At 38.8% G+C, this 7,822-nt stretch overlaps 1 long non-coding RNA gene across 1 annotated transcript in view; it reads left to right on the top strand.

Moving 5' to 3' along the window:
* LOC111815633 overlaps nucleotides 1-7,231 on the top strand; it is an 18,120-nt gene extending 10,889 nt beyond the window's left edge. Inside the window, exon 3 of the long non-coding RNA XR_002820302.1 lies at nucleotides 6,477-7,231. This is a non-coding gene — a long non-coding RNA (uncharacterized LOC111815633). The remainder of the gene's footprint in view (nucleotides 1-6,476) is intronic.
* The last annotated feature ends 591 nt before the right edge of the window (nucleotides 7,232-7,822 follow it).

Here is a 7,822-nt window from a genome sequence, read left to right as displayed (position 1 = left end):
GGAAGAAAGTTGTTCTTTGGGGAAGGGTAAATCTTGTTTTTCTAACCCTTTCACTTTTGATCTGTAGAGAATATATGGCCCCACATTAAATTTTGTTTCATGTTTTCAGAGTTCACCAAGGCCTCCAGTGAAAGGTCCAAAATGATCTCTCCATTGTTCTGGGTGCCTGGACCATTTCTTGAACAACTGACTTTCCATAACACTGTTAAGTGTGTTTGATGACGTTCCCAGGGGCAGGGATATGTAAATGGATTACAGTCTAGCCCAAGATTAAAAGGGACAACTCCAATTCTTCATCTTTATGGGTGTCATTGCAGGATCATAAAGTTGGTACAAGGTGGCTGTCTTAATATAGCAAGTCTAGAAGAAAGACCAGTAGTGCAGAGTTATCTGTTTTTTAATCTAGATTCTTCCACTAATTAAATTTCTGCCTTAGAGCAATTGAAAGGAAACTTAGGTGTCTATATACTCAACTCATGCTGAACCCGAGTCACCCTCTTCCCTCTTGCAGACCTATAATTATGTACTACTTAGTGACTTTGTAAGACCAGCCCTTCTTCCTTTATATGTTTAATATTCATTTTGCATTCCTCATACTATAAAGGAAAATTCCATACTTCCTATCTCACAATATTTAAGAGGACAAATAACAAACCGCTTTGTAAAGTTAATATTCATTCCAAGTACTCCACAGATATATTTAAGGCAATGTTGATATCAAGGATTTTTATTCTAGATAACATTTAAGAAATTGTATTACTTTTCTGATTGCTTAGACAAGGTACCTGACATCCAAAGTTAAAGGAAGAAAGGTTTATTTAGCTCATAGTTTGTAGAGATTTCAGTTCATAATTAGCTGGATCCAAGGAAGATTGGTGTGGCAGATAGGCATCACATCACAGAAAGGAAATTTCTTGGTAGGGAGAAAGTAGTAAAGCAAGTGAGGGGCACCTACAGCTCTTTCTACCCCTTATGTTTTGTCTGGCAGGTATCATGCCCTTAATTAAAGTGCCCTTTAGTCTAGCATTGCCCAATAAATCAGTCCTACCATCATATATGCTAGATTCAGCCACCACTGAAAAGCCTGCCCCCACCAATGGCTGCATGAGCCTTTGGCAGGGAGCATTTAGACCCAAGCCATAGCATTCTGTCCCTCATCCTCCAAAGACTCATACACATCCTTTTATACAAAAGACATTTAGTACATCACTAAGAGTTTCCAAAGTTGTAACAGTTTGAGGATTTCTGAAAAGCCCAGGTCCAAAGTTTCCTCTGAGATTTAAGACTAACTCTTAGCCGTGAGCCACTGTACAATTGAAAAGGAAGTTAAGTACTTCTAATATTCAATGCACAAGAGAGCCATTTCCATTCCAAAAGTTACAAACAGGGGGATAGTAAAGAATAGGAACAAAGCAAGTCCAAACCCCAACAGGGCAAACATTCAGTCCTAAGGTTCCACTTCTATCACCCCGTACCATCTGAGGCAAACTGTAAACTCCAAAGACCTTGGGTGGCTCTGCTCCTATGACATTGTTCTTGGTTGTAGTTCCCGTGGCTTCTCTTATGGTATGACTCTGCTCTCTCCTTGCAGTTCTCCTCAGATGGTCTATGTTCCTGGATTGCCCAAACTTCTGTGGTCTTCGCTTCACTTTTGGCTTCACATTCAGTTTCACACTTTGCCTACTCAAGGGCACAAGGTCTAGCCTCATGGGTCTTCTTCTGAAATCTTGGTTGAAGCCTTTCTGACCCCACAATTCTTGCATTCTGCATGCATCTAAAGTATTCACTGTGTGGATGATGCCAAAGTCTGCTGCCAGCTGGAGTAGCGGCCAGGCTTCCTTCTCTCTGGGCTGTGGGGACTGGATGCCTATGAACGAAACCCAGGAACAACTTCTCTAGGCTGCTGACTCTCTGGAACATGGTGCTCTGGGTCTCTCTTCTCCAGGCACTTTATCACCATTACAACTTTGAGGTTTCTGAGGCTGGAGTCCTGCTGGTTCTTGTGATGTCCTTAGAGCATGTTTTCTGGAATATATGGCCTTTTATTATAGCTCATTTTTCCAGCAACCAATTTCTCCTTTATTCTATCTTTCTAGTTCACAACTTGAGTGGAGTTTTATTTCCTGCCCAACTCACGAAAAAAATTTTTAATCATTCTTCTGAGCTCTTTGTTCTTGATTCTCAACATAAATCTGTTTAAAAGCCTTCAACAAGAGCCATGCCACTATCTCAATATTAGACTACCTTAAAATTTCTTCTGTCAGATTAAGTAGTCTGCCACCTTTAATCTCAGTTTCAGGTAAAATCTCTAGATAATGAGCAAAACGAAAACAAACTTTTTGCCAAGGCATAGGGCACATCATCTGGAGGCCAACAGTTGATGCAGATCTTTTTTGTTAAATTTAAAGAGAAAAAAAATAACAGTAAAGCAGAGTTTCAAAACAGGATAGTAGGAGAGTAAGAGTAATAAATACATGGCATATTTTTATCTTTGTAGTAGTTATCTAGAATATAAGATATAGGCTTGAAAAATCGATGAAATGATATAAGCACAAACCTTTCTTTTCAATGAACTAAGAGTGAGTAGCTGTATAACTGTATATAAATATATTTTTCATTTTTTCCTTTCCTTCCTTTTTCCTTTCTCCCACCAGTTTGTAATTCTTTTGAACAGTTTATTCCCAATTCCTAATCTCTATTGTACATTTTAAATCTTATTTACTTATTGAATTTCTCATACTATTGAGACAATATAATGTTTACACATGTGGGTATGATTTCATATATGAATATTGACTCTAGTTGTACCTATTTACCTATAAGAGTTTCAGATTTATCCTTATTTAGGGCTTAGCAGCACTCCATTATATAAAAAGAAAACATTTTAAAAAAATCCATTCTTTGGTTGATGGGCATTTGGGTTGTTTCCAAGACTTAGATATTACAATTTGTGCTGTTATAAGTATGGGTACAATATACTTCTGTGGTATGATTCACTTAATTATTCTTGAAAGTTATGCAGAAGGGAAGTAGCTGGGTCAAATGGGACTTCTAATCCTAGTTTTTAAAGGAATCTCCACACTTATTTCCACAGAGGTTGCCCAAGTTTACACTCTCACCAGTAGTGAAGAGTTGTTTTACTTCCACAGCTCTACCAGCATTTGTTATTGTATATTTTGATGGTAGGCATTCTTTCTGGGATGAAATGAAATGTCAGTATTGTTTTTGTGTATCTCAAATGACCAGTGATGTTAAACAGTTTTTTTGTATTTATTTGTCGTTTGTATTTCTTCATCTGAGAAATGTGTACCTATATCAAGTTCCCATTTTTGGACCAGGTCTTTAAATTTGATGGGTCTAATTGATTTTTTAATTCTTTATATTAAATATAAGTCCTTTGTCCGAGGGACAACTGGATACAAATTTTTCCCACTCTGTGGATTATCTTTTCACACTGTTGGTGATTACTTTTGTTGTGAAAAAGCTTTTAATATGGTGAAAGCCCATTTGTTGATTCTTTGTAGTACTTCCCTTACGGTATGCGTTTTGTTCATAAAGTCACTGGCTATACCTATGTCTTTGAGATTTCTACTTATTTTCCTTTCTAGTAAATTTAGTGTTTCTGTTTTAATATTTAGATCTTTGATCCACTTTTATTTTAGTTTAGTAAATAGTGATAGCCATGGGTCTGTCTAGCTTTGGTCTTTGGCTTATGGGAAGTCAGTCTTTATAACATCATTTACTAAAGAGACTATTTCGTTCCAGTGAACATGATTGTCTCCCTCATCAATGATAAGGTGGCTGAGTATGTTTAGGGTTGCACCTGTATCTTCTGTATCTTCTATTCTGTTTTGGTGATCCTCATGCCTGTGTTGTTTTTTTTTTTTTTTTTTTTTTTTTTTTTTTTTCCCGGTACCATGATGATTTTATCACAGTAGCTTTGAGTATAATCTCATGTCTGTGACTGTGATGTTGCCTTTTCTTTGTTGCCAGGAAACAATGCAATCCTTTTTCCTGTAAGAAACCTCCTAACCTTCATCTTCACTGGCAGAATTTCTATCAGGTTTCTGGTCTTCTGAGCTTTGAACAGTATCTCCCATATAGAACAGCCTCAGTTACTACAGCTCTACTTTTTCAGCTGGTATCTCCAAACATTTCCTGATTCTTTCACTTTCCACAAGCCAGATGCAAAGGCTCCTAGACCACATGGTCAGGTAGTCACGGCAATGATCTCACTTCTCTGGTACAAATTTTGTCTTAGGTACTTTCATTGTTGCTGAGACAAATACCAAATACCCAAAATTAAAGAAGGAAATGTTTATTTAATTCTTAATTTGTAGAGGTTTCAGTCCTTAACTGGCTGGTTCCAAGGCACGGTGGCATGACACAAATGTAACAAGAGGAAAAACAGTTCACTGTGGGGAAAAGGCAGCAAAACAAGTTAATGGTACAAAGTTCTTTTTATCCCTGTATCTTATCCAGGATACTCAGGATGGGTAGCACTCATACCCTTAATCCTTGCATTGAGCCCTTGAGCCTAGCATTGCCTAGTGTTGCTATGTGAAATCAATCCCAGTGTCACACACTTTAGATTCAGCTACCTCTGAAAAAGCCTCACTAGGACTGCATGAGGCTTTGGAGGGACATCTAGACATAACAGAAAATTTTACTGAGAAATGAAAAATACAATGTGCCATGCAAATAAAAGTAGCAATCATCTAAGATATGTGTCTGAAACTAAAAAGAAGTAAGCCAATTATTGAAAAAAAATTTTAGGGCTGGTGAGATGGCTCAGTGGTCTAAAGCACCTACTTAGAACAAGCTAAGCTCAAGCAAAGCACAGAGACCTCGGTTCAATCCCCCAGCACCACATGCTGGCCTGCCCGCCCCCTGGTAGGCTGAGCTGGCCACACACTAAATAAATAAATAAATAAATAAATATTAAAAAAAAGGAAAAAATTTTGAAGTACAGTCTCCCACCCACATCCTCATTTTTTCCCTATTTATTTATTTATTTATTTATTTTTCTGTATTTTAGGGAAGGGTCTACAGGTTGTTCAGGGTCTCACTACTAGATGGGACTTGTAGTGATTCTCCTGTTTACAGCCTCCCAAGTGCTGGGATTACAGGCACGTGCCACTATGGTCAGTCTCAATCGCTGTTTTAGCATGCCCTGGGGTTGGGGCTGGCACACTAGACCTGCACCTGACCTCTTTTATTTTTTTAAGCCCCTTATCAGGGCCCTAATATCCTATGTAGTAAATAACTAGTGCAGAACCTGGCTTAAAGACCAATCACTGTACCATCATTTAGTAAATATTCCAACTCTTCTAATGGGTAAGCACTGTGGACCTGTACTAGTGATCATACCTTTTCCTCCTGCTAGAGTTTGGATGTGGAATGTCCCACAAAAATCTGTGCATTAATGACAGAGCCCCTACAATGGGAAGTGGTGGCATATTTAAGAGGAACAGCCTACCAGGTTGTCCTTAGGATTTTGGGGTTGTTCACTCAAAGGTGATTGTGGAAACTTGGCCCTCTTCTTTTTCTCTTTTGCTTCCTGGAAATGAGGGGAATGCTTTTGCTAGGTCATGTGCTCATTCCATGATGTGTTTCCTTATTTCAGTTCCAAAGCAATGGAGCCAACTGATTGGAACTTCCAAAACAGAGAAAAAATAGCTCTTTTGTTCTCAGGTGTTTGTAGTGGTGATGGAAAGCTGACCACTGCCCTGACTCATACAGTGTACTTGGGCTTTAGACTAAAGCAACACAGAGGGCAGAGTTGAGGACAGAACCTAGTAGTGATTCCACCTAGCCCCTCATTGTGCAGATGAGAACGATGAGGCTAGAAGTGGCATTCATTTCCTTTTTCTCATTTAACTTTCAGAGTTGGAAATTGAAGAACGCAATGCAAGCTGCACAAAAAAGCAGAGGTTTGCACATTAATCCCAGACTCAGGGAGCCAAAAGCCAAAGTTTGTAAGTACCCATGTCTTCAGGTGGCCCTTTGAATCCTGCAGAACTTACACAACAACTCAAGATCATTCCAAACCCAGTGATGTTTCAGTGCACACATGGAGTTAAGGGCAACAGAATCTGGCTTAGCATAGAACTCATCATTTGTTCTTGCTCAGATTTCCTTTTTTTTTTTTGTATTTTAGGGAAGGGTCTATAGGGTGTTCAGGGTCTCACTAATAGATAAGACTCATAGTGATCTGTCTGTTTACAGCCTCTCAAGAGCTAGGATTACAGGTACACACCCACCATTCCCAGTCTCAATTGCCATCGCAGCATACCCTGGGGGTGAGGCTGGTACAGCAGGCCCCAGGGATCAAACCCCCAGCCCCTGTACCTGCTTGCAGGTGCTTTAATCCACTTGAGCTATTTGGCTGCCCCTTCAGATTTCTTTTTGACTCCAGACAATGCCACTTATTATTTGAAAATGCTACTCATAAATGTGTCTCTTTCCTTTTGCAGGGAAGCTGGAGACTGTTGTTAGTCCTAGACTGTGTATGATCAAGAACATCTACAGACTTTCATCATTCTTCTGTTTTCATTTGTTTTCTCTCCATTTCAATTGCCTGAATTTTACTGTCTGTGGTAAGATCTCTGGGATAATGTCATGTACCTCTGGTAATCCCTCCAGTGATTGTAGGCTGTGCACTTCCAGTGATGAGTGGAAAAGGAGGAGGGCAGGATTTTCTGGGCTCAGCCAGAACTTCACAGAGATAGCTACTCTCTGTAAACTTCCCAGGGGCTGGCTTGATTTCACAATTTCACATCCACTTCATTTACCATGCTGGCTTTCTCCAAAAAGTCTCTGCCTGGTATATTTTAATGTTCTATGTGGTCAATTGTAAAGTAAGATTTAAAACTATGAAGCTAAAATATACAGTTTTCTTTTTCATTTTATAGGACTTTAATGGTTAATTTTACCTTTAATTGTAAAAGAATGAAATAAACAAAAGGTGGTAGACTTATGAAAAAAATTAAATTATTTTATATGCATTAAAGTGCTCTACAATGAAAATATATTTACTAGAAACAGATTTTAAAGCATCTCATGAGGTGTGATAGGAATCGTTGAGCATTGTGACCTTGAATCTTTAAGCCATCACTTCTACAATGAAGTTAGCACTGACTTAGAAATTCTTGACTACTTTGAAGTTCTATTACTCTGTGAAAAATCCTCACTCATCACCATTAGAAGTGGACTTAAAAATGAATTGAAAGAAAAAACCAGAGCTTTTGCAAATGGGAAGGAGCTCAAGAGTTGGAGGGAGCAGTGAGAGAAGAGTAGGAATAGGGGATAAAAAAACAAGAATTAGGATGTGGTCTACACATACATCAACTCCCACAATAAATGCAATCACTGTTATTGCAAACAGGAACAAATGAAAAAGAGAAGTAGATTTCTAGGTCCCAGGATATGAGTTCCATATTAATTTTTATCATCTACAACCCAAGATTTGGAGCTAGAACTTTCTATGGAACCTTGATCTGAGCTGTGAAGGAGTCCTCCAGGACAGGTGTGGACAGCATCAACAGTTCGTTTTTCTGTTTCTTCAGTGTTTTGCTCCGGATGACTAAGCGAAATGCTCTTTGTTCTGTGTTCCAGAGTCAGAGACATCTGTGCCACGCGGCACATAGGTTTATAACTCTGGCCAAAGGTTTCAACAGATACAGATTTTTTCAATCCGAAGTCCATCTGTGTGTGTGCTTTCAGAAATTAAAATGGTACACTTCTGTCTGCTTCTCTCTTACCCCAGGAGCCTGGGGAACAGCAGAAGTCCTGAAGGACTTTTTATAGCTCTACTGATAAT

This window comes from Octodon degus, unplaced genomic scaffold (genome assembly GCF_000260255.1).
Source record: "Octodon degus isolate 3935 unplaced genomic scaffold, OctDeg1.0 scaffold00019, whole genome shotgun sequence".
In the NCBI taxonomy this organism is placed as follows: domain Eukaryota; kingdom Metazoa; phylum Chordata; class Mammalia; order Rodentia; family Octodontidae; genus Octodon; species Octodon degus.
Note: the sequence above shows the minus strand (reverse complement) of the source record. Positions and strands in the feature narration are given on the sequence as shown.